This window comes from Rhipicephalus microplus, chromosome 10, assembly GCF_043290135.1.
Source record: "Rhipicephalus microplus isolate Deutch F79 chromosome 10, USDA_Rmic, whole genome shotgun sequence".
In the NCBI taxonomy this organism is placed as follows: Eukaryota; Metazoa; Arthropoda; class Arachnida; order Ixodida; family Ixodidae; genus Rhipicephalus; species Rhipicephalus microplus.
Window position 1 is genome coordinate 99,792,173 of NC_134709.1, and position 24,920 is coordinate 99,817,092.

A 24,920-nucleotide genomic window follows, 5' to 3' on the forward strand; every position below is an offset into this window, starting at 1 on the left:
CTACATGCCACGCTCATGATGCGCTGGCGGCCGTTTCGCTAGCTTCGCATATACCAAATTCGGTAATACGTGACGCGAACGGACGATATAGGTAAATAACACATCCAAACATGACAATCACGACATGCGTGTCATCTAACAACATGACTACATGCCACACTCATGATGAGATCGCGGCTGTTTCGCTATAGCTTAACGTATGCCGAATTTGGTATTACGTGACGTCAGGGGATGACGAAGGTATGTGACTGGTGAAAACATAATTATCATGAGATGCGTGTCATGCGAGAACATGACTACATGCCGCGGTCAAGGCGCCAATATGATTCGACGTGACCCGACGCGCGTGCGCGCCGACGTTCGTTTTGTTGCGTCACGTCGTCGTTGCCAACGTTACTAGAATAGCTATTCTAGTAACGTTGGTCATTGCCACGCGAGGCGCCGGTCCTGCCATATATACTCGCAGGCGCACGCTGCGTTGCTTGGACGCATACGGGCTCTAGCGCGTCCGGTATTCTGTGGTATACCTCCGTCTCGAAAGGAGGCAGACGCAGTGTGGTCTGGGTAACGCATTGACGCCAAATGCAGCATGTCGCATTTAGCGCCGGTTGCCGTCGGACCGCGCCGGTCGCGTTTGGCTAACGTATACTGGCGCTGTGCCCAGCGTGCGCGTGCGTAAGCGTTATTTTGGAGTATATTGGGCCTTTCATGATGCACTCGAGGCCCTTCCGCTAGCTCCCCATATACCAAATTTGGTGTTACGTGACGTCAATGGATGACGAAGGTATATGACTTGTGCAAACATGATGATCATGAGACACGTGTCATGTAAGAACATGACACGCTCATAGTGTGCTCGCGGCCGTTTCGCTAGCTCCACATATACTAAAATTGGCATCAGGCGACGTGAATCGATGGCGAATGTAAACAACACATCCAAACAAGATAATGATGACACGGAAGTCGTGTACGGCGTAATTTGCCTTTATTTCGTAACGTTGTGGTGATTTGAAAGTGGCATATCAACCTTCCTCATTCGTGCTTCGCATACAATTGATTCCCACTGTATGTGGGATCTGCCAATTTGTTTTCTCGTTGCTTGACTGAGAACACCACATTCACCATTGAAAACTTAGCAGAAGCTCCGGTAGGCAGAGCATCTTTTGCCTACCAACACAGCACCACCGCATTTTCGTGACGTAAGTCCGGTGGAATTTGTCTATACAAAATTTGATGTTACGTGACGTCCGTGGATGACGAAATATATGACTGCTGGAAACATGATAATCCTGACACGCGTGTCATGTAAGAACATGACAACATACCACGCTCATGGCTGTTTCGCTAGCTTTACATATACTAAATTTGGTATCACGTGACGTGGATAGATGACGAAGGTAAACGACACATCCAAACATAATTATAATGGCACGAAAGTCATTTACGACATAATTTACCTCCACCTCGTAAGGTTGTGCTCATTTTAAAGTGACACATCAACATTTCTCATTCGTGCTTCGCATATCATCGATTCCCACGATACGGAGGATCTGCCAATTTTTTTCCCTGCTCATACCTTACACACAAAAGAAAACATTGCTTCACAGATTCAAAACTGGAAGAATATTCCAATCATTTTTTTCCCAGAAACACTGGGTCGCATTCTGCGAAACGCTCGCGCTCATTGTGGCTTCTGCCGCTTTCGCGATCACCAGAGGCAACAATGAGCGCGAGAGAGATTCTAGCCCAAGTTGGCTATCTTGCCTCATTCGTGATTTTGGCCAGCTTTCTTCGTGACACCGAAGATTCCTGAAGTGCGGGTAAAAGACTCGCCATTGTCATTTGGTGTTTGGTTTCGTCATGAAATTAGGACCTGCAGCTTTTCTTTTATGAACTTGTCGACATTTTTGTCGACGCATACCTGTTCTTTTCAAACGCGCCTTTCTTCTTGGGTACACGTCCCTTTCCACTGCTCCTCTCTCGCCAAATTTGCCTGACCGCATGCCCCAAAAGACGTTTTGTTGAATCGCCCGATGGCCAACCCTTCCGTTTTCGCTGCGGCGTGCCCTCTGCCTCCACCTTTTGTGGTGCCACACGTCCCCGCTTCCTTCTTTTGGGGTGACGCTTGCGTATAACCTATCCTTGGTTGTTACAAATTTGTAATTGCGTCATCGTCAATCTTACAGTTCAGGTGTGTCTGTGCACCACCCCTTCTACAGCTTTTGCCCTTCGATTTCTCCGCCAATTAATCTGCGCTACCCCTCACGAAAACAGACGCTGGGCCCTCCTTAACCGCAGATGTGAACTCTTGGAGATTTCCGGGTAGTTTTTAGCGTCCGGCCGATCGTTTGCGTGCCGCCGCACGAGGCATGTTTCTATAACAAAAGCTCTGTTAGTGCTGCTGGGATTAGACTTTTCCTCGAAACGATCCTCCACCGAATTTGTGCCTGTTTGTACGCCTACGACAGCCTCGCAATGTACCTTCTCACCTTCTGAGACATTTCCCACTCTATCTGTAGGAAATGCTTTCAACAGTAGCTCGACCTCGCTGGCAGTACTGTCGAGCTTCAGTAGCGTTATGTCTTCGCTACCTTTAGGACTACCTTCGTCGTCCTCTTTTTCAACCTCCGAAAGGTCATTCCCTTGCTGAGGCTCGAGCGTGGTCTCCAGCTCATAACTCTGTTCAATGACCCCACCAGGGCGACTGGAACCAGCCTCGGTCTCACATGGAACACCCTTTGGAATTGCCACAGTTTGCATACCAGCCCCCGTCCCGCTCTCTACATGCACCACCTTCGCACCATCGGAGAGTCGCGTACTTTCCCTAGGCACATTTTCACTAACAACGACCTGTTGCTCTTTTCTCTCCGCCGGATGATAACTTTGCATGTCGCACTGATAGAGACGCGTACCTTTCTCGGGCGGTACCTCGCAAACAGCGGCTTTCTCGGTTACTTCACTCTGCACCATACTCGCCACTTCACCGCACCTTTCAGGCTCTAAACATACTGCACATATACACGACCAAATACGCTTCCGATGCTGTGCCCTAGTTTCACGATTGATTCTTTAAATGTCTTCGTCTAATGCTCGCATTTTAGCCTCGTGTGTACGTATCCTTTCGGCTTCTTCTCTCTGGGCTTCTGCCTCTTGTCTCTGGGCTTCTGCCCTTTTTTTCGGTTGAATGCTCTCGACATACTCGGAGAGTGACTCATCGCTTGTCCCTGTCCCGACGATCCGCTCGATCAGTTCTTTTCTGTTTGGGGAGTTCGACACATCCAGTTTCAACTCCTCTGCGATCGCTAGCAATACGGGTTTTCGCAAGGCTTTCAGATTCATGACTGCTTCCGGTACCGTTATCTGTTTCAAGAATCATTCCTGTCTTGCAACTAATTAACCCTGACAACAACGGCAGCCCTAGTTTTCTGCCTTGCCTCAAGTTACCTGTTAACATAGTCTGCAAAAGCTTCCTTAAGCTCTTACACGGAATCCTGTTCTGTCACTGTTAACCTTGCCGTCACCCACAGACTATACCCTAAACAAGCTATCTCACAATTATCTGCCTGACGCAAGTTATCTGTTAACCTGATGACTAAAATAGCTCTGTCACTGTTAACCTTGCCGTCACCCACAGACTAAAGCTTAACCAAGCTATCTCACAGTCTGCCTGCCGCCAGTTACACAATGACCAAAAAAGCTATTCTCCCTACCAGCTTTTACTCACACATTAGTAAATGCCTGGTAAAGTTTAACAGAGAAAGTCGGCACTCACACGGCTCGCAGTCGTACTTCCAGCGTCGTGCATCTCAGCAGTGCCTTCCGGTTGCCTCTCGCAGTCGATGACCTCATGTCATCCCAGAAGTGCCGTTCGGCTGCCTCTCAAGTCGAGAGGTGTCCGCTAGGGGGCCAGGCAAGGCTGGTGTGCCTCGCATGGGCTCCGTATTCTACGAAGTTTTTGTAGAACCAAGACTGCTTTTTTGGTGCCAACAGTGGTCTCTCTTGAACTTCAGCAAGTTGCCGACGCTGCTGGTGAGTGCTTCAAACCTCTTTGTTCTTGAGGAGCTTTGGAAACATCAACTCTTGCTGAGCGGGGGAACGCCGCCTCGTTAGCCCTAACGCCACCGGCACCGGCGTCGGGCTCGCGCTTCGACGCGCGTGCACAAGTTCATTCGGCGACGCAATGGCATACATGGTGAGTGGCACGGATTTACCTGCCCCAGAATTTCACCCAGAAGATTGGAGTGTAGTCCTGAATGCGGCGACAACGCTCACCTCGACAACAGTCAAAAGAAACTGAAGGAACGCAGTCAAGTAAAGCGGCGTCAGCTGCCGAAACGCCAGCACGCAAAACGGAATCACCGCCCAGCGTTTCCTCAAAGCTCGACAACACAGCTGTGGCGCGTCCTCGCTTAAAACGACTGCCATGGTTGCCAGTCGATGACTTCAAGATTGTCTTTCGTCCGAGTGCGGGCGTAGATCTGGCCCAATACAACGACGTAGAGTTACGAGCGGCTGTAGTCGCCAAAAGCGGACTGCACTCTGTGGTTGCCGACGAAGATCTTGTGTGCACCAATCTGGCCAAGAATATTTTCACCGTGTCCACATCTTGCGCCGACCGAGTTGCCAACTATGCAAAAATACGATAACTCACGCTACGTGGTAAAAAACTGGGATTTCACGCGTACATAGCTCCCCCGGACGGGGCACGGGCAGGGATCAACTACCGCGCTTGGAATGGTGAATCACCTCAGGACTTGCTTCAAGAATTACGTCGGGCGAATCCCCTTCTACCAATAGTCCAAGCAAGGGACATGGGGCGGTGCACGCTCAGTGCTCGTTCACTTCATGGCTGAGGAGCTTCATCCGTCAGTCAAAATGTTTGGCATCCTCCTCGCCGTTTTCAACTTTCGACCGAAGGTGGAAGCGTGCCTAAACTGCAGACAAGTCGGCCACCAACGAGATGTATGTCCTTTGCCAAATCGCCTCACTTGCTCAAGCTGCGGACAGAAACACCCGGAGGACTATCCCTGCACCCCGCAGTGCGTCATCTGTGGGGACGCTCACAAGACGGGTGACAGGGCATGCAAGCAACGCTTTCAGCGTGGCTTCAGCCGTCTCTCTCGGCCACGACAAAGGCCGCAACAAGAGCACCAGCAGGAGCAGCCCGAGTTCCAGCTAGAGAAGGAGTTTTTTTCCAAGCATCGACGCTAGAAATCGTAGCAGCAGAAGCAAGAGTCCTGGACGAAACCGTAGCAGCAGAAGCAGGAGTCCTGGACGAAACCGTGGCAGCAAAGGCAAAAGCCCTGGACGAAGTGCATCACAAAACCGCGACTTCAGCACCAAACCCGAAAAGGTGAGCTGGGCAAAGCAAGCCTCCTGCTCCTGCTGTATGCTCTCTGACGCTAAAGAAAATTCTAAAACTCAGGAGACTATCGAACGTCTAATGCGATAGAATCAAGAGTTAAAGCAACAGTTGGCTCTGGTGCTGGAACGTTTAAGTAAACTTACAGCTGCCCCACCCGCGTCTTCTCCACCCCTATCTATCTCCCCCTCTGTCATAGAGCCTGATATGGCAGCAAAATCAGGGACCGATATTATAGATTCCTCTCCACAGCCAGCAAAAAAAAAAAAGGACAGAGCAACCCGAGTCATCGGAGGACGATTTTAAAAGCACCAGTCTAAAAATTCGGAAAGAACTCAAACAAAAGGTTGATTTAAGCTTTACGCAAATTGCTGAACGCTTCAATAAGATAGAGAGTATTCTAGACGTATTAGTTGCTCGGCTCGAATCTCTCCCACAATCTCAACCCTCTCCAGCGCCTTCGCAGCCATAACCTCCTCCTGCACCCTTGCCTCATCTTCACCCTCTTCACTCTGCATATGGCAATGGAATTGCCGTGGATTAAGAAACAAGAGAGATAACCTCTCACTTTATATACAGCGGTTCACGGTCCCCTGATGTCATCTCCGTACAGGAGCCTTTAAAAGCTTGCAAAGTCCTCGGCTATCAGGCTGTACATTCGCATCCTATCTCCCCACGGGCTACCACATATATACAGAGGAATATCTCGTTTATAGCGCATGATCTTTCCGATTTTTACAGTGACTGCCTTCTTCTTGAGCTTCTCCCACGTCGTACAGGACAAGGCACATATTTTATTTTGAATATTTATTCTCATCCTAGAGATGGCCTCACTGCTGTTTTTGAAGCAATCGATAGGGCCATTCAAATAGCAAACTCTGCTCCCATAGTTGTAACGGGTGACTTTAATGCCCCGCACGTAGATTGGGGTTACAGGAGAAACACTCGGAAGGGCACCAGCCTTCTTCAATACATTCAGCAAAACAGGTGCACTCTAGTCACTGACTGCATGCTACCAACACGAATTGGCAACAGTGTGAGCAGAGATACCACCCCTGACCTTACTTTCACTAAAAATGTGCGACAAGCTAACTGGACACACAGTGGGGTCAAACTCGGCAGTGATCATTACATCCTAACAATTACACTGCCCCATGCCAATTTTCGTCCACAGTTTCATTTAAAACATATTTTCGACTGGGATAAATTTCACGAAATCCGAGACCAAAACCCGAAAAAAGAAATTCAAGACTACAAAGACTGGGCGTCTAAGCTTAAACAGGATGTAGCTCTGAGCGAAAAAGTAGCCCCGGCAGCACATATCCGTGATCCAGTAGACAGCAGGCTACTTCACCTATGGGAGGCCTATCAGAGCTTGGAGAAACGATGGCTCAAGCAAAAATATAATCGTAAACTAAAACGCAAAATGTCACAAACACTCCAGCTTGTAACTGAACACGCGGCCGAACTTTCATCGCAGCAACGGAACCAGATATGTAACCGGCTCGACGGTACTCTACATATGAAGAACTCTTGGTCCCTGCTTCGCCATATGTTAGATCCATGCTCCTCGCGATGTGAAAGTAATAATCGAATTACTAAACTCTTGTTTGAAGTAGAAAAACAAGGGCAAGACGTTGAAACTGCTCTTAAAACTACGTATTTCCCTGGCCCAAGGCGAGAATCGTTACCTACCTACAATGGAGCTCCCAATGCAGACTTGGATGCACCAATTGCAGAGGCGGAAGTTTGGGCTGCCCTAAGCAAACTTCGCACCACATCTGCTCCAGGACAAGATGGAATTGCTAACAAAACACTCCGAAATTTAGACTCCAAGTCAGTGGCAGCTCTTACCGATTACATGAATCAACAATGGGAGCAGGGCACGCTGCCCCAGCAATGGAAGTCAGCTAAGGTTACTTTCATACCCAAACATAATAAGCCGTTAGACCTTAATAATTTGAGAGCGATCTCTCTTACCTCATGTACAGGAAAACTGATGGAGCATGTAATTCTCAATCGTCTTAATCGCTACATGGAACAAGAAAAACTGTTTCCCTCCACCATGTACGGCTTCCGAGCGGGACTCTCCACTCAGGATGTCATGCTGCAGCTGAAGGAGGACGTGCTAAATCCTACTTTTCCACACATCACCAGAGCCATCTTTGCATTGGACCTGACTAAGGCTTTTGATAATGTTTCTCACTCCTCGATTTTACAATCTCTTAGTGAACTAAACGTAGGCTCTCGCACGCACAGGTATGTCTCTGCCTTTCTCAGCAATAGGTCCGTCTGCCTACAGTTGGGCACTTTCAAAACCGATCCCTTCATGCTAGGTAGCAAGGGAACGCCCCAGGGATCTGTTTTGTCCCCGTTCCTTTTTAACGTTACTCTCATACCGATAGCGCGCGAACTTGCCAAACTTTCTTCCATCAATCACTCCTTGTACGTGGATGACATCACCATCTGGGTCAATACTGGCAACCATGGCGAAATCGAAGCGAAGCTTCAGTTGGCCGCTGACATTGTTGTTAAACACGCCAGCAATATTGGGCTCACCTGCTCGGCGGCTAAATCGGAACTCCTAGTAATTGACTTTGAAAAGCAAGATACATGTCACATTCAAGTCATGCTTGATGACACCCCTATTCGCAGGGTCAATAAAATCAATATTTTAGACCTTAATATTTCCGACAATGGCTCGAACGCTGACACCATAAAGTTAATCCGCACCTTAGTTCAAAATACAGCTTCCCTCATTAAGCGCATATCCAATCGTCATCGCGGCATGAGGGAAGCAGACACACGCCGCCTCATGCAGGCATTTTGCCTATGCAGAATTACCTATTCTATCCCCTACCTCTATCTCTCACTTACGGAGATCGAGCAACTTAACAGATTCATTCGTAATGCCTATAAAACTGCGCTCCATCTCCCTAAATCAACAGCCACGGATAAACTACTTCAACTTGGGGTGCACAACACTCTGGGAGAGCTTGTAGAGGCGCATCTTTTCAGCCAATATCAAAGACTATCACTCACAGAAACAGGACAGGTACTCCTGCGCCGACTTGGAATCAACGTTCCTGGTCACACCACGGCCACGCACGCAGTTCCCGTCACTGTTAGCAGCAACCTATTAATCCCGCCACTCCCCAAAAATACTCACCCAGAACATAATCGGGCGCAACGGGAAGCTCGAGCCAAGTCCCTTCAGAAGCGCTTCCCTCCTAATTCTCCCGCAGTCTATGTAGACGCGGCCGAATATGTAAATCATCGAGCTTTCGCGTTTGCCGTCGTAGATGGATTTCAAAAACTGGTCGCTAGTCCGTCCCTTCCAAATTCGACAGAATCCCTGGAAGCAGAGGAGGCGGCAATTGCTTTAGCCATTGTTCACTCCTCCGCTGAGTATGTTTTTTCTGATTCAAAAACTGCGATTCGTAATTTCGCCACTTTCCGAATTCATTCTCCGGCTGCTAAAATTCTTGAATCATCTCTTCCGCCTGATCGCCTCATCACCCTCCGCTGGGTCCCTGCGCACTGTGGACACCCTGGCAATACAGCCGCTCACACCCAAGCCCGAGCACTCGCCAACCGGGCTCACAGCGACCTGCCTTCGCTTCGAAGTGCCAGGGATCGACTCTTCAGCTATCACGATATCACGCTATTTTACCGAAATTCCCGCCTAACGTATCCCCGCCACATAAATCTCTCTCCAGAAGTGACCAAGCTTTGTGGCGCCGACTTCAAACGGCCACAGTAGCGACTCCTTTTCTTTTCTCCCTTTTTACACATGGCGAAACCTCGCGTCATTGCAACTTATGTACTAGCACCAGAGCCGACTTCCAGCACATATTTCTGAATGGTCCAAACAAACCCAAGCCTCCGTGGCAAGGGTCAGAACACCAGGAGCGATGGGAGGCTGCTCTGCGCAGCTCGCAACCGGGTTTACAGCTCCGGATGGTGAGCTGGGCCAGAAGGGTCGCCGAAGCACAGCAGTGTCCGGCCACCTAGAGCGGCCCGAGGGCTCGTCGTCATCCTGATTCCACTTCCCCAACCACCCCCCCCCTCAAATGATTCCTTCGTGAATCAATAAAGTTGATTACCTACCTACCTCTCAAGTCGATGAGTTCGGAGTATCCGACCGTTGTCGTCCAATCGCCTCTCGAAGTCGATGGGGTCGTAGCATCTGACTGCTGTCGTCGAGTCTTTACTACCTGGGTTGACGCCATCTCTCTGCTGAATCCAGTGGTTGCGACCTGGCTTGACGCTATCCCACCGCTGCCACCACTTGTTGCGGCTCCGGGTCCTGCGGGTCTCAGTTTGGTAGCGGGCCCCCGTCGTAGGAACCGTCGTCCAACAAGTCAGACGAGACGCTCGTAAAAACGACAACAATTTATTTACGTGGTTAGTAACTGAGAATTCGAAAGGAGAACGAGAAGTCAAAAACTGTACAGGAGAACTGTTGAACTGTAGAAGTTTAAATATACAAAAGTCTTCCGCTTATATAGCGCCTCGTTGCCAACCCTGGGCGCATTGTCCGCGGCTTCCGCCAATAGGGCGCTCCATGGTCTAGGTGCTCCACCCACGAAGGAGGGGAAAGACACCACACAATGCATGTAGAGAGGGCACAGCCTACACGATTCCCAAATACAAACGCACTGCACCGACGTTTCGCACACGTCACCAAGATTTCGCGCACGTCCGATTATCTTAGATGATCTTGGTTTCCAAGACTCTTCTGGCAGTTGGGTGAGTTTCAAAAAACCGACTGCCGGTACACGTGTCAAACTTGTCTGACTGCGTTCGGGTAAGACAATGAAGTGGTGCGCCAGCATAGCGTCAAAATATGCCACCCCATTTCGCCGATCCTACGGAGAAAGGGGGAAGGAGGAGTGGTCGACTAATCCCTCGTCATTGAGGCGGGCTCCCGCAAGGGCTGCAGCAGATAGTGCCTTCTCCTTCCCTTCAACACCACATTCCATCCCTCGTTGTTCGCTCGAAGCAGGGGCTTAGCTGCGAATATCTGCGGCTCCACTTCTCCTCGCAAGGTGCAGCCACAACCAGTTTGGTTTTAGCTTCCAGCCCGAACTGCAAATACCATGCTGGTTCCGATATTTCCAGATCCTCGGTGACCTCGAAAATGGCCCAGCTGCCTTCTTGTCTGCCTCGAAAGCTTTGCATAGAGTCGAGCTCACAATGGCCTTTCTTGGCTCGTGCGTTTTCTTTGCGCGAACCGGTTTTGGACCTCTCGCTTACGTCTTGCGGACAGGAAACCAACCCGTCTTGACGGCACATCCTCGCTTGGAATGCATCGAAATATTTTCGTTCAGTTCACAAAGGCTGAAAGACTTCAGTGGGGATTATGGTCATAACACCCCGTAAACACTGTAGGATCATTGAGTTGACTTGGTGTTGCGTCATTTGTCGTCCTAACATGGTAGACTTGATACTCACGAATGGCACACGTGCTCTAAGCGCGACTCAGTGTTATTGATCTGAAATTAAAAGGAACACACAATTTCCGAACAAGGAAATGGAATGGGCTGGAAAGCTAGTGTAGTTGCATGATGAAAAGCTGCCCTCACTACATCCTTTTTAGAAGCGAAACTCCTTATGGCGTGCCTTGTGCGTACCTCGTAGTGCGTAGCCACCGGTGGAACATACCCGAAAGAGTGGTCCTCAGAATGTCCGCTGGATGGCGGAACTTATATACGATGAATGCTTGGCAAGATGTGAGATGGCTGTACTTGGAGTGTTCACTAGATAAACGGACGTATGGACATACAGATGGACGGATGGACTGACGTACAAACAGACAGACAGAGAGGCGGACGGACGCATGGACGGACGGACTGAAGAACGCTTCGCCCCCATCAATCATCATTCACTCCGTGGATATGCTGTGATTTAAAAAAAAGTGTACGCCGCACTGGCAAATCACAAGACCGGTGTCGAAGTAATTACTAGCAGTAGGAGGAGGCGGACAAGCAGGGCTATTATGAGGGAAACAGAGGGTTTTTTTTTCATGGTTACAAAACGTCTCTTCAAACATGTCCATTATTTATTGTAGGGGTTCAACGCCCGGAAACCATAATATGATTATGAGAGACGCCGTAGTAGAGGGCTCCGGAAATTTCGGACACCTGGCGTTATTTATCACGCACCTAAATCTAAGTGCATTTACCTCAGGCATTTTTGCCTCCATCGAAAATGCGGCCGCCACGGCCAGGATTAGATCTGCAGCCGAGTGCCTTAGCCACTAGACTGCCGTGGTGGCGTAAAACATGTTTAATAGCCTCGAGAAGTTAGAGTGTCGCCACCGGGTGGGAGACCGTGGTGACGTCATGGCAAGGACTCCTCGATGCGTGCCGTTGCAGGCTTATATAACATGCGCTCGCTTAGCAAGCTGTTCTATTTGCGTTTCCTTTTAAATGCGAATGCATTTCTTAGTCGGGCTATGTCAGGAGTCTGTCGGAATCCGTCCACCGCCCTCTCCCATATAGCAACAGCTGCAGGCGCGCGCGTCCCTAGCAACCGGAGCCCCCACCTCCCTGACTTGAACGTCACTTGCCACCGCCTCAAAGCAGTGCGTTTGAAACGCGCTTGCGCTGCCTTGGCACAGCCTGAAAACAGTGCGTTCTCAACTAGCTATTCTTCTAACGTTGGGTTCTCACGTGCGAAACGCCGTTATGGACGCAACACACTGCATTCGAATTTCTTCGCAATTTCCTTCGGAAAGGTGGGGACACTTTTTTTTCTCTTAAGCTACATGTGAACGATGAAAACGGCGTCGATAGTGTTCCTGGTAGAAAAACGTTTACTTTTTCTTCTACCAACGATGCCCGTGCTCCGGCGTATCCAAAACTGAGACCAGGTTCGTGTCATGCTGCTAACGTTCAGTTTAATTACCAACCTCGTCAGCCAACGGGGGTCAAAAGCAAGAAAACTTTCAAGCTTGGATGCAGAAGCATTATTTCAACATTATCAAGTCCTCGTAGACACCCGCAAGGAGTAATATGCCCACTATTAGGTTAAGCTGTTCACGGGTGATTTCAAGGGACCTAAGGGTTCCGCCTGCGCTGGGATTATTGGTAACCGACTCATGCGCGTATATACGAACAGCAGTACTCCCCGGTGTGCCGAGCACCACGCCCGCGTGCATTACCGAGTCTAGCAGAATGTCAGAATGCGCTACACCCTTAAATACCGCCGCAGCTGTTGCGTCTGTTTTTCTCGCGCATTGCTCAGTCACCATGAACTGTAAACATGAATAAGCTTATAAGGGCGTTTTAAGCACGTTATGTGCGCTTTTTCCACACAGCCAGAAATACAAACTTTTTCTTAAGGGGGCAAAATGAGCCGAAACACTGTTACGAGATTCTACTTCTGAGTTACGCCGGTGCTTGTAACTTCTTGTCAAACTTGCCTTAGGCAGGTATGGCTTAGCACCAATGGGATATTGGGGCTCGAACCAGGGTCCACTGGGTGCCTGTCCAGTATTCTACCACTGAGCTACAATCGGTGCTTGTGACTTGTCAAACTTACCTTAGGAAGGCTTGATGTCGGGAAAACAATCGCGTTAATAAGACTTATAAAGTGTTTCACAACAGCGAAAGAACGTCCAGTCGTCGCACAATGCGAATAGCGTAACGATTGGGCCGTCCAATGCTCCAAACCATCACAAAAGCTTGTTATTACCCTATAAACTGTGGCGCATACCCACTTCAGCCCAATTCCTCATCGTCGTCAGCCACTGCATAAACAATTGGCACAAATTTGCAAGTCTTGTCTTGTCTCCTAGGAGATCTTGGCTCATACCCACATGGGGGATTGGCCACACTGTACCTCATAATAGATCATTTTTTACAACGCTTGCTAAAAAAAATAAAGAGAAACTAGATAGGAACAATAATAATGTTCCTTTGAAAAAAACGTGAAAAATTTCAGAAGAATGTGATAAACCAGAATATATAAAACAAATTAACAAGAATGAGGAAGGGGGAGAAAGAATTGGATATATCTGGCAGTACTACTAGCAGCGTATCCTTCCGGTTGCCTGAATGAATTTATGTAGCGCTGACAGAATAGCACTGCGGCCCAACTGACTGGCTCCAAACGATAATAGGGTGGATGTATTGACTGGCAATCCGAGCATACCAATCGGTCTTTCAAGAATTATTCGGCGCAGTGAGGTGAAGCGGCGGCATGTGAGAAGAAAGTGATCTATTGTTTCCGGTTCATTGCAAACTACACATAGGTTAGTTAATGAAAATCCTGATTTGTTGAGATAAAAACTTAACAGAGGAACTCTACAGCGAAAGCTTGTGAGGGTCACCTCACATTGACGGGAAAGGCATTTTGTGGTGTTCCATGTGAATTGCAAGTGCCGAAATTCTTCAGATTGTAGAAGCGACGTTTCGTTGATTTTTAAGATTAACAGGCGTTTGAATCGTTCGGCAGTAATAAAAGGAAACTGTGGAGCTACTTGCACCACCGGGAAATTTAAAGATGCCAAAGCGAGCGAATCAGCAATTTTATTTAGTTCAATTCCAGCATGCCCGGGGACCCAAATAAACCGAACTTCTGATAAGCTATGCGGTACGAGAGACCAAAATATCCTGAGAAGAGGAGACTTCTTTGCGGATGTGAGATGTGTACATACAGACAAAGCATCCGAAATAATAATAGCTTTTGATTGCTGATAATGTAGTTTTCGAAGTGCCAATGTAATAGCCAGGAATTCTGCGAGATAAATTGGTGTGAAGTCAGGCAATCGGAGCGCAAAAGGCCAATTAAGCTGATGAGGAAAAATACCTACTCCAGCCTTCTGAAGATTTTGCGTTGCGTCCGTCGAAATTACTACGTATTTAGGAAAATGATTGAGATGGTCTTGAAGGAGGCCCTCCAGAACATGCTTTGGAAGTAACTTGGCATTTTTAGGAAAAATATCATCGAAAATTAAGTCAACTGGCACCGAGCATTGGGTTTGGGGGGTTAAATGCCGGAGGGAAACGTGAAGATTTGATAACAGAGACTCGACGAAAATGACTTGGGGTCTTTGATAACGAAACCACGGGCGCTGAAAGAAAGAAACTGGATGTCTGATGAAAACTGTCTGTGACCAGAAGAGGGGCGCATCGTAAAGTTTTAAAAATGTTTGCACAGTAAGCTGTCGAAATCTATAGCATCAAGTGGAATGATTCTAGCTTCCAAATAAAGCACGCTATTCGCGACACACCTAGGTAGCCCGAGACACAGCCGCAGAGCTGGCCTTTCTAGCAATAAAAGAGGTCCTAATTTGTACTCAGCACTTCCAGAAAACAGAACGCAGCCAAACTCCAGAATTGGGCGTACGTAAAGTTTGTATATCATAAGTAACGTATCCCTGCGCATCCCTGACTTCTTATTGCAAAACCGGCGGAGCAATCCAACGGCGCTTTCTGCTTTACGGGTGTTTGATTCTATTTGTTGCTGCCAATTTAAATTGTCCACATAAACAATACCAAGATATTTTAGCGCTGTTACTTGTGGAATTGGATCATTTCGATAATGCAGTGAAAGAAATACGGGAACGGATAGAGGGAATACAAGCAGAGCACATTTCCTAACATTAAGTGAAAAAGACAGCCCGCCAAGCCATACCTCAAGCTCACTCAAATATGATTGTAAGATTTGATACAAACTATTGATATCTCGAGATGACGCAAGTGTTAAGCGGATACCACGCTTCTGAGAAGAATGAAGAAAAATAGCATAGCGAATGCGCCGGCCTACTACCCAAAAGTTTAATATTAATGCCCTAGTGGGTTCCAAGCAAGTGTGTTAGCAGTAGTTACCGAATGAGTGTTTTGAAGAAGGCTCTGAGAGGCCGCTGTTCTATCTTTTGCTGTGACTCTGTGCTGCGCCTACCACGCCGGCCTGGAGTTTTTTTTTTAACCATTATAATAAATAATCCGAAAGTAAGGGAGTTGAACCAGCCTAACATGAAAGTGACTGAAAAAAATAATTAAAAAAATTGGCGTGCACAGTAAATACGAATAAGCCCATCAGGATGTTTTAAGCAGGCTATGTGTGAGCGCTTTTTCTACACAGCCTGAAAGACGAACTCCCTTCAAAGGGGGTAAAATGGGCCGAAACCGCTGTTTTATCATGATCATCAAAAAACGGAAAGTATTGGGAGTTGTGCCAGTTTAAAATGGGAAAGAGAGAGAGGGAGTAAACGTTTCTTTTGAAACAGTGCCCCGAGCAATGCCCGTTGTCACCCTGAGGTGGGAGGGCGTCTTAGTCCAGGAACCCTCTGGCTTCTACTGCCCTCTTGGCCCTGGCGACGAGTTGTTGTTGGTCTTCTAGGTCCTCGAGAGCGAGCTTCGCCTCCCACGTTTCCGTTAGGTCTTCGTCCTTCCGTCATGCTTCATTATCAGTCGTGTGTTGTTGCAGATTACGTCTGGCAATACACTGGCATGCAAGAGTGCTAGGGTGTCCGGTACGTTGCACAGCGGGCACATAGAGCTATATCTCATTGGGTTGAGACGGTGCATTAGGGCCCCATGTATGCATGTGCTGCTTTGCAGGCGTCTCAGTATTACGCTTTCCTCTTTTGTCAATTTTGGGTGTGGTGGAGGGTATACTCGTCGCTCCAGCCTGTAATGCTGGAGTAACTACGAGTAGGTGTGAGTGAAAAAAAAATCGCGTGGGGCAGAAGGGTGTATTCAAATAGGCTTATTTGGATAATAACAAAGAAGCGAGAAGAATCATTCTAAGCATCAGCGTCGAAGTCGCAAAAGTTATTTCAGTAGGCAAGTTTGGAATAGCCCGCGCTGCGCCGACGCTCTTCGAAAAGTTCATAAACCGCGCCTTACCATCCGGCGTACGAATAACGAAACGCACGCACAGCGGAGAAAGTTGTCCAGACTATGCCATCTTCCGTATTTCGGAGTGCATCACAGAACAGCCAGCGGCGGCTGGGACGAAGTCGCGTCGGTGTTGTCCAATTTTCTAGTGGAGGACACATGGTAAGTAAATACGAATGAACTTTGTGCGTTATATTGTCGTGTGTGTGTACGCTACTGCAACCTAATCAATTGTTAGAAGGTTCGCGCTGTGTTCAGCTTGTTTAACTTGTTCTCTCCGGAGCGAAAGCGGCGAAACTCACTGGAAATTCAGAAGCCGCCGGTAAAACACGCCGCGTGGCCGGAACGAAGAAATCGGTCTGATTTTCCCGTCACGCGAAAGCGGATCCTCTTTCCGATTCATGGCTGACTAGCTCAAAATCATGCGCCTTGGAATAGCCGGCCGAAGATGCAACACGGCGGCAAAAGCGTCTGCATCGGCTCTTAATTGCAAACTACTCGTGCAGCTCGACGAAGCTTGACGGCCTCAACGAGGACGCGTTCATCGAAAGTCTGGTTTGGATTGCGATCGCAGAGAACACTGGAAGTAGACTAAAGTGGTAGGTGTTTTTGCTGCAGCAGCGAGTCTGCATCCCCAACGTGTCTCATTTTCGGGCACGGCCGGCTGAATCTGGCGCCGCCGCTGCCGGTGCGTTCGCTCGTGCCGTTTCTGCTGGCGCATCTCCCCAAACAACGTTTGAAAAGGTGCGAGCTGTGTCTTTACAGTACTCTGAGGTTAAAATTTAAATTCGGTACGGAACTTAGTGCTCAGAAAGCAGGCGAATTCGAATTAATTCGCGAAAGCAGCGGCGACCACAGCATTCCTCAGACGCATAACAAATGTGAAGATTTCCGACGTGCCTGGACGTGGTTTTTCTGTCGCTCTGGCATTTTCTTTTTCGCTTAACTTCTCAAGAGGGGCGTAGCCAGGGGGTGGCACACCGCCCTCTTCCCCCCAAAGTTTTTTCGTCGTGGCATAGGAAGCAGAAAATGACCATTTTAGGGGGGGGGGGGGGTGCCCTCTCCCTCCTCTACGCGAAAAAAAGTTTCTGGCTACGCACCTGCTTCTTAAGTGTGGATGCGGCATGTATGTTGGAAGCGTGTACTCTAAATAGCTTCGCTCGAGGTGAAAGAAAATGGGGAACGCGTAGTACTATACCTGCGACTGTGTCGCCTTGCATGCAAAGTGAGCGCTGTGTGTGATGCAAATGTGCAGTTCTGTTGCCAAGGCCACCGTGTGGTAATTGTAATGCCACTTCAGATCACCAAGAACCTCACAATGCTTTGCTGTGCTTTTCTTTGGTACTGTTAACGCTTGGTGTTTCAGGAGACAAGGTGTAGCATTCGGTTGTAAAGTTCTTCCATGCAGAGCGAACTTGAGTTGTTGCAGCATGCGATCACTTGGAATACGTACGTTTAATAATTTTCATCTGATCGAAATTATCCATAAATGATATGTTTTTTGCAATGTCAAGTTTAGTTTTTTTTTTTTCTAAAAGCTATGCAGTAAAAGAGGCTGATTCTTAGCTAGATTTTAAACGTCTCTTGTAGGAGCGTAGCCGCTAAAAGGTTGAGACGTTGCTTCGTATGTTTTTTTTTTCTTTACGTGTGTGCGCATCTATGTAAAGTGATAAGATGAGCAAGAATTGGTGAATATTAATTGAATGCGATGGCTTTACGGTGCATGTTGCCTACTATAAACCGTCATGTGCTGCCGGGTTCCAATCCACTTCTTGTGCAGGCAGTGTACAGGCGTGGGCAAAAGTGTGCAGACTACGTAATTGGGTGGCAAAATGCATTGATGCGCTGTCTACCGACTTGGCACCTGCTGGTGTGTGTATACCCATTCCGTCTTCAGGTGGCCTCTCATGTCGCCTAATGTCATTGACGTCGACTTCCCCGTGAGCAAAGAGAATCCAAGCTGAAAAATATACTTATTGCTTTTGACCGAGGTAAGTCTCGTTAAGTTAATATACGAGTGGTTAATATTCGCCTTAATTATAATTATGATGGAATAATATGTTTTATATCAAACCAAGCTGACCCCAGGTCTGATAATTATGCTAATTGTATCTATTTAGGTCCAATAAAAATTTTTGCTGCTTAATGACACATCTGTGTTTCAATCAACACATGTGTGACCTGAATAAACTTATTTTAGTATCCAATCATTAAAGAGTAGTTAGCCTGTTCGTGGGTTTGTATTTTCTGGCTCATCGGGAACTCTACTTGGATTATTCGACTGCGGTCAGGTTTTCCTTATTGAGGCTAATTATGCTTGGCTAAATGAAGTGATACCATGATCAATTATGCCTAGTTAGGTTGGATATACTTTACTCACCTCGGCTCATTTAAACGTTACAGGGTCTAATGCCAAAACAGCAAATGACTATGCCTAATTAAAATTAGCTTAATTTAATCTGCTTATGCTTGGCTTATATAGGTTATACCATAGTACACTATGCTTGAGCAGTTTTGACTACAGTTTGGCTTAACAAGGCAAGGTTAACTTGGCTTAATGTCACAAGGACAACCTGGACTCAGAAAACTTAATTTTTTATTCTTGGCTTCATTTGGTTATATGGTGCTAACTATGCCTAGTTAGGCTAACTGGTGAAAAAAAAAGATACTACGCGCTCGGGATTTCAATTCTTCCTGCCTAAGCTGCTACAGAAAGAGCGGCATAGATTTGATGGAGCAAAGAAAGCAACCCTGAATTGTCGTTTTGGCTATGAGCATCGTAACTCCGTCAAACAAAGTGCTGTGCGAGGCCACCTGATTACAACTGGACGGGCATGCACACTGCAGCAGGCAGTGTGCGGAGATGGCGCGTCAATGCGCTCTGCCACGCGACCATGTGATCTGCACACTATTGCTTATGCCTGTACATTTGAGACACGTGGCAAGCTGTAACAAGCTGGTGCTGCATTCAAAAACATCTTTATAAACTTGTGAGCTCATCATAGCAGCCTAGGCAGTGCAATAAGCACTTGCAGCCGAATACTGCATGTTTTGTGTTACTGTCATAATACGTAATTTTTGTCATGTTTTTCACAGTCACATTCATTTATTACTAATTGATTTATTGCATCAGTGGATTGCACTTGATACATCAAACTCGAATCAGGCAATGTTTTTCCATGTGGGAAGAACTTCGATGTGTCATCATTGGGGAAGTCTGTCCTCAAAAGTCACATGAGTACGAAACACATTGGGAACACAAAAGTGACTATAGTCCATGGTAACTTGAGTGCGTTCATGGTGCCAACTGTACGAAATGAAGTAAACATTTTTATGCTGTAAGAAGTGGTGTCATTTTCTGTGGTTTCAAGTGTTATTTTAGATCGCCTAACAATAACTACTTGTTAGGTCCTTGAAAGTCCTTCAAAACCATTGAGATTTGTTTCAATCAGGTGCTATGAACCCTGAAAAGAAGATGCAGACTCAAGCCAGATATCAGTTAGCCTATGGCTGTTCCCTTTCGTGGTTACATATACATTAGTTGGTATGTGCCTACTGATGTTTCCTTTCATTTTTATCAAGCTGTGGCTATCGTGTGTCATTTTGACTGCTTTTTCATGCGTGCAGCAGTGATAAAAAAAAAACTGGAAACTTAGCAAGATTTATGTATAAGTTAGTCCATCGTACTTTGTGATGATAAAGTACCAAAGAAAATGTTGAGCACAGCTCATGCATATAGAGGTGTAGACTAGCAATCAAAAACACCCGGTGAAAGTCTTGCTAAGCTATACTGCGCGATGTGTCCTCTGTCACTATATTATTGTGGATGTGCGCTAGTGTCAAGATAGTATTGCATGATTAAAAAGCATTCAGCTCCGAAGTGAACATTGTGAGGACTTTGATTGGTACCGTTGTAGCTCTGCTTTTTCAAATAAATATTGTAGGCACAGTATATAGCTTAAAGACAACTTGAATACACTGTACCAGGTGGGGAAGTAGCAGGAGAGTCAGTAAATTACTGTGCAGTGGTGCCTGCTGTGTTGTTACCTCTGGCTTGATGTTCTTAACTCTGTGGCACTTCGATTATATTATGATTAGCTATTACATATTTTTTCTGTGTTGTTTCAATACCTGGGAATCTGCATGAGATTCAAATCAATGATTTAACTGCTATTCAATATACTTTTTTGAAGGACTTCGTTACTTAGTTGTAAGTGTTCAACTTAGAGGTACACCAAAGTTTAGGCCCATTTCAAGTAGGGCTCAGTAGTATAAAACATGAAAAATTTTAAATGCGAAAAGGCATTGGTACACTAAAAGTATTTTGCTCTTAATTTGTGTATCAAGCAGGGTTCATACAGGTCTTTGAATACCTGGAAAACCCTTGAGTTTTAAAATGCATTTTTTCGGCCATTGAAAGTTCTGGAATTTTTTCCATCCTTGAAAATCCTTGAATTTCCTGAGCACTCCCAATCAACATTGCGACCTCCTTTATGTGGTAGATAAGCATGCCTGACAAGTCTCCCGGATTTCCACCAGTTCTTACATTTGTTGCTGTGTTAGCCACAGTTGCAGACGCGGCTAACGCAACGGTAGAGACGACAAAGATGTAAAAAATGCTAAAAGCGTTTTGGCATTCCTTTCCAAAGAATAAATAATGTTGTTCCTGTTGATGTGGGTACAGTAGTGGTGCAGGCTCTTCTCACAATATATGTTGATGTGGGTACTTTGGCTATACATAAATGTTAAGCTTTCAGTTGGCCTTAAAAGGACTATCTACCGTCCTTTATTGCTCTCCTGTTTCGTGTCGCAATAAAAAGTGTACCATGTGAAGTGTATAAACTTGCAGCGGTTTCTCTGGAAAGTACATAGAAATTTTTAAAACAAAATTTTTCTGTCCGGGTTTTGTCTTTTTTCATAGACGGGATGAATGTCCACAACATTGGTCAGTGCCAGTGAAAGTCGAAAACTGAAACTGCACGCTGTTTTTTTAGGCTTCATGAAGTTTGGTTATTAATAAAACAAATACCTCAGTGGTCGTTTTAGGCACGCACACACTATATTGTTGTTCTCAGGGGCGGCGGCAGATGCCGTGGTCGTGTTTATCTGCCGTTTGCAGGCAAGCATGCAGGCAAGCAAACACACTGCCGCCAGCGATACTGGGCGCCTATTTGAATGCGTCAAAGAAAAAAAAGCAAAAATTGGTCTCTGGTGTAACCTAAAGCTGCCTCAAGTGCATAAACTTCAAATTCAAGTTGAACGTGTTTGTTTTCAAGCAAAAAAAGTCTATCTGCGGGGATTTTTGGTACTACCAATAGATTGTCAAGATTGACCACATCCGTTGTTGGGTGACGCTAGTGGTCACTTTTTATCGACTTTCAACATCAAGTTAAAATTATAATTCCTTTTTTCTGGCACAAAAGCATGCTCATTGCCGCCGATGGGATGAACAATCTATTCATTTTGGAAAAACTTTTCCGAGCGGTGGACATCCCCTTTAAGCGAAGCTTCGACCCGCGCTTTCTCGGCAACCGGCTGCGTCGTCCCGTCCATTCGTGTGTGTCCCAGGAAGACATACGCGAGTTCTTTTGACAGAAATAAATTTCGCTAGTTGTTTTGATGTTGAAAATTTTGAGAGATAGAAGTAGTATGTTCTCTCCCTTTTGAGGCTCTGACTTACTGTAGTTAGGAAACCCTTCCCTCAGGGGCTCAGCCACTCCAACTCGGTATGACATCGTGCAACGCCAACGTTTACTGACCACCCCGTTTTTTGCCATGTTTTCTTTTGGTGCAAAAAAAAGAAAGGCGGAAAATAAATCAGCAAGACACCCCCTCCTTTTCCCCACCTCTTCCCAATGCGGGAGTCTCCGAGATTCAGAATCCTTAAACTTGGCAGTTATGGATCGGCATCAACCTGACCAATTCTCGGTTTCCGAAACAGTAATTTGGCGTGAGTTGATATGCTAGTGTTTTTCAAAACAGCACGTTGAATAAAGCTTTATTGCGTCGAACTATGAACAAACTGAGTGAGGGACTCTGAGTGCTTTTTGGTGCTTGCTCCTTTTCTATTGTGCAAGAGGTGAATTTAAAGTGAGTTAAAGTGCAGACTAAACATGGTTGTTATAATCGCAAATACATGTACTATATTAGGGCAATAAAAATGAGTCAGTTTAGAAAAGTTTAGAGTAAAAAATTTTCAACATTGCGTGCAGCTTTTAGCCCTTGAAAAACTTGCGACAGGTCCTGGAAAGTCCTTGAATATCCTTAAATTTTTTATTTGGAAACCTGTACGAACCATGTCAAGTGTAGTTTTTTGCCACTATGCAGTGGATAGCAATTAATGTAGTCAAACTATTTGATATTTTGAAAAACCTAAATTCTCACATTTTCATCAATGGCATTACGAAATTGTTTGTACCAAAACATAGCTCTAATGAAATTCTTACAGGATATCTGTGTGGTGAAAAAAATATTGGAACCAGATGACTGTTAAAGTTTGCGAACAGTGGATGTAAAAACAGTTGTTGACATCAAATGGGCCTGATGCATGGAAACTGTATGTCCTCCTCCCAAAAGCTACTGAAGACTTCATGCAGCCTTGCAATTATGAATAGGGTTTTCTGTACCTGAGCCTCACATATATTCGTGCCACACACTGTATGAAATAAAGCTAATAAATAAATCTACTGAATTAGCTAAGCTATTTGCGTAATAAAGCATAGCTGAATCAAATTTGGCATGAGTAAACAAGAAAAATAGCAATTATTTATAAGCATAGTAAAAGGGACATTAGCGTTGTGCAAGCTTTTGTACGGCGTTTTATTGCCATGCAGTATAGCTTTGTTGATATAGCTGCACATGGTCTCATGTGTGCCACAATATTTTTTTATAAAAGAAACATTTCTGGTCAATAAGTTGTCTTCATTTTCACTGCAGAGTCGTTGCTGCAAGTGTGCAACAGTTCATCTGGCAATCAGGGTTGGACCTGTGTCACATGGCCTGCTGAACAATGCCCGCAAAGATGTGGTGACTTGATACGGCCACCACATGTGCGATAACCACAAGGACAGCTAGGAACCCGAAGTAGCGGCAAGTAGCATTTTTGTTTCGCCTTCTAAGTCTTGCCCCTGTCTGCAGATCAGGCGAATTGGTCTCTGAAGTTGAGAGCTTTCAATCAATTCTATGTTGAGCGTTTGGAGTTTCAGAGCAAATGACATAACTGAATAAAAGGAACTGCGCATATTTTCAATAATAATTGGTGCTGAAGCATAAGAAATTCACAAGAATTTGGTTCTGTTTTTGCCAGCAGAAAAGCTCTTCGTGAAGGTAAAAGAACTAATACAAAGTCACTGCTGCCCGAAGATGTCTGTAATTGTGGAAAGATGTAAGTTCAGCCATAAAGTGCAGCTTCACAACACAAGTGACGACGGCTACGTAGCAGATTTGCAAGACCTCACCCGAAAATGTAACTTTTCTGGTGGTTGATGTGCACGGCAAAATGGTAGCTTGAATTCAACTTACATTTGAAATTCACTGCTTTTGACAAAAGATCGACCACATTACAAACTGCTTAAATGAAAGTCGGTAACCTGGAAACGCACTTTAAAGCAGTGAATATGAAATGAAGCCTTGCTGAAGGTAATGTTCCCCCCCTCCCCCCGAAGGCACTGAAGCGAAAAGTTTAAACTGAGTAACGCCAAGAAACGGAACTGGTATAGCTGTTGCTAAGTGCAAGTGGCAGAAAATCGTTGTCACAAAAGGTACTCATGTTAGCTATGCTCATCAACAAAACACTTGCCGAATAAAGATAAATGAAGGCTAAATGCATACAGTAATAAAACCACCAGAGGAACATGAATACACTCCAAATAACTGGGTAGTCCCTCAGCAAAAAAAAAAAAAAAAAATTATGGGATGATCCTTATCGAGAAGCGTCATGACTTTTAAATTCAGGAGGACACATGGCCACGGCAGCAATTATACGATGAAGTATGCTTCAACATAGTGAATTGTTTGGCTAGTTGGTTCACACTTTGCCTAGAAGAGTGGAGGCTTTCAATTAAAGGAAGACTATTTAAAAGACGCTCAACTTGCAGCTGAGTATATTTTGAAAAGTGCCTCATTGTGAAAACAAATGCGGAGGCAGAGTCACACTAGATCGTCACTGAACCAGCAACAAATATCTGGGTAAAAGCAAAAGTGTTAATGATCTACGATACCATGAAGAAGGCATGTTTAGTCAGCTTTCAGACTTATGTGCATTGAAAGAAGTTTATCTCCTTTATTGTCAGATGCAGCGAAGGTGCATACACGCATGCATCTGGGTTAATTTTGTTCTTTTCCACCTGTAAGATTTCTCTCTCGCCTGCCCTTAGCCCTGCCCTTGATGTCTGCCTCGTTGAAAAGTGCATTTCAGTCATATGTACTGCAATGCACAGGAAGTTGCACCCCATCATTCCAAGCATTCACCATAGTTGCGTGCTCCCCCAGTCTGCCCTTAGGGCATTGGCCCGTTTGGCCGATCTAAGCTTTATCACAAGTGAGTGGTATCTTATATATCACTTCTGTAGAACAGAAGGCAAATGGCTTTTATGCTTCTCTTGTCATATTTCATTCTCTGTTGTTTCACCTGTAAAAGGGCACAAACGCAAAAGCTTTAAGGGTGCCATGAAAACGAGGTCTATGCCCTGCTTTGAAGCTATCCT

General features: G+C 46.0%; 1 long non-coding RNA gene across 1 annotated transcript; it reads left to right on the forward strand.

Annotated features, from left to right (window-relative positions):
• Positions 1-16,281: 16,281 nt before the first annotated feature.
• LOC142774492 (uncharacterized) lies at positions 16,282-23,349 on the forward strand. Its single transcript, XR_012886416.1, has 3 exons — positions 16,282-16,377; positions 17,996-18,206; positions 23,152-23,349. It is a non-coding gene; the product is annotated as an uncharacterized LOC142774492 (long non-coding RNA).
• Positions 23,350-24,920: the final 1,571 nt, after the last annotated feature.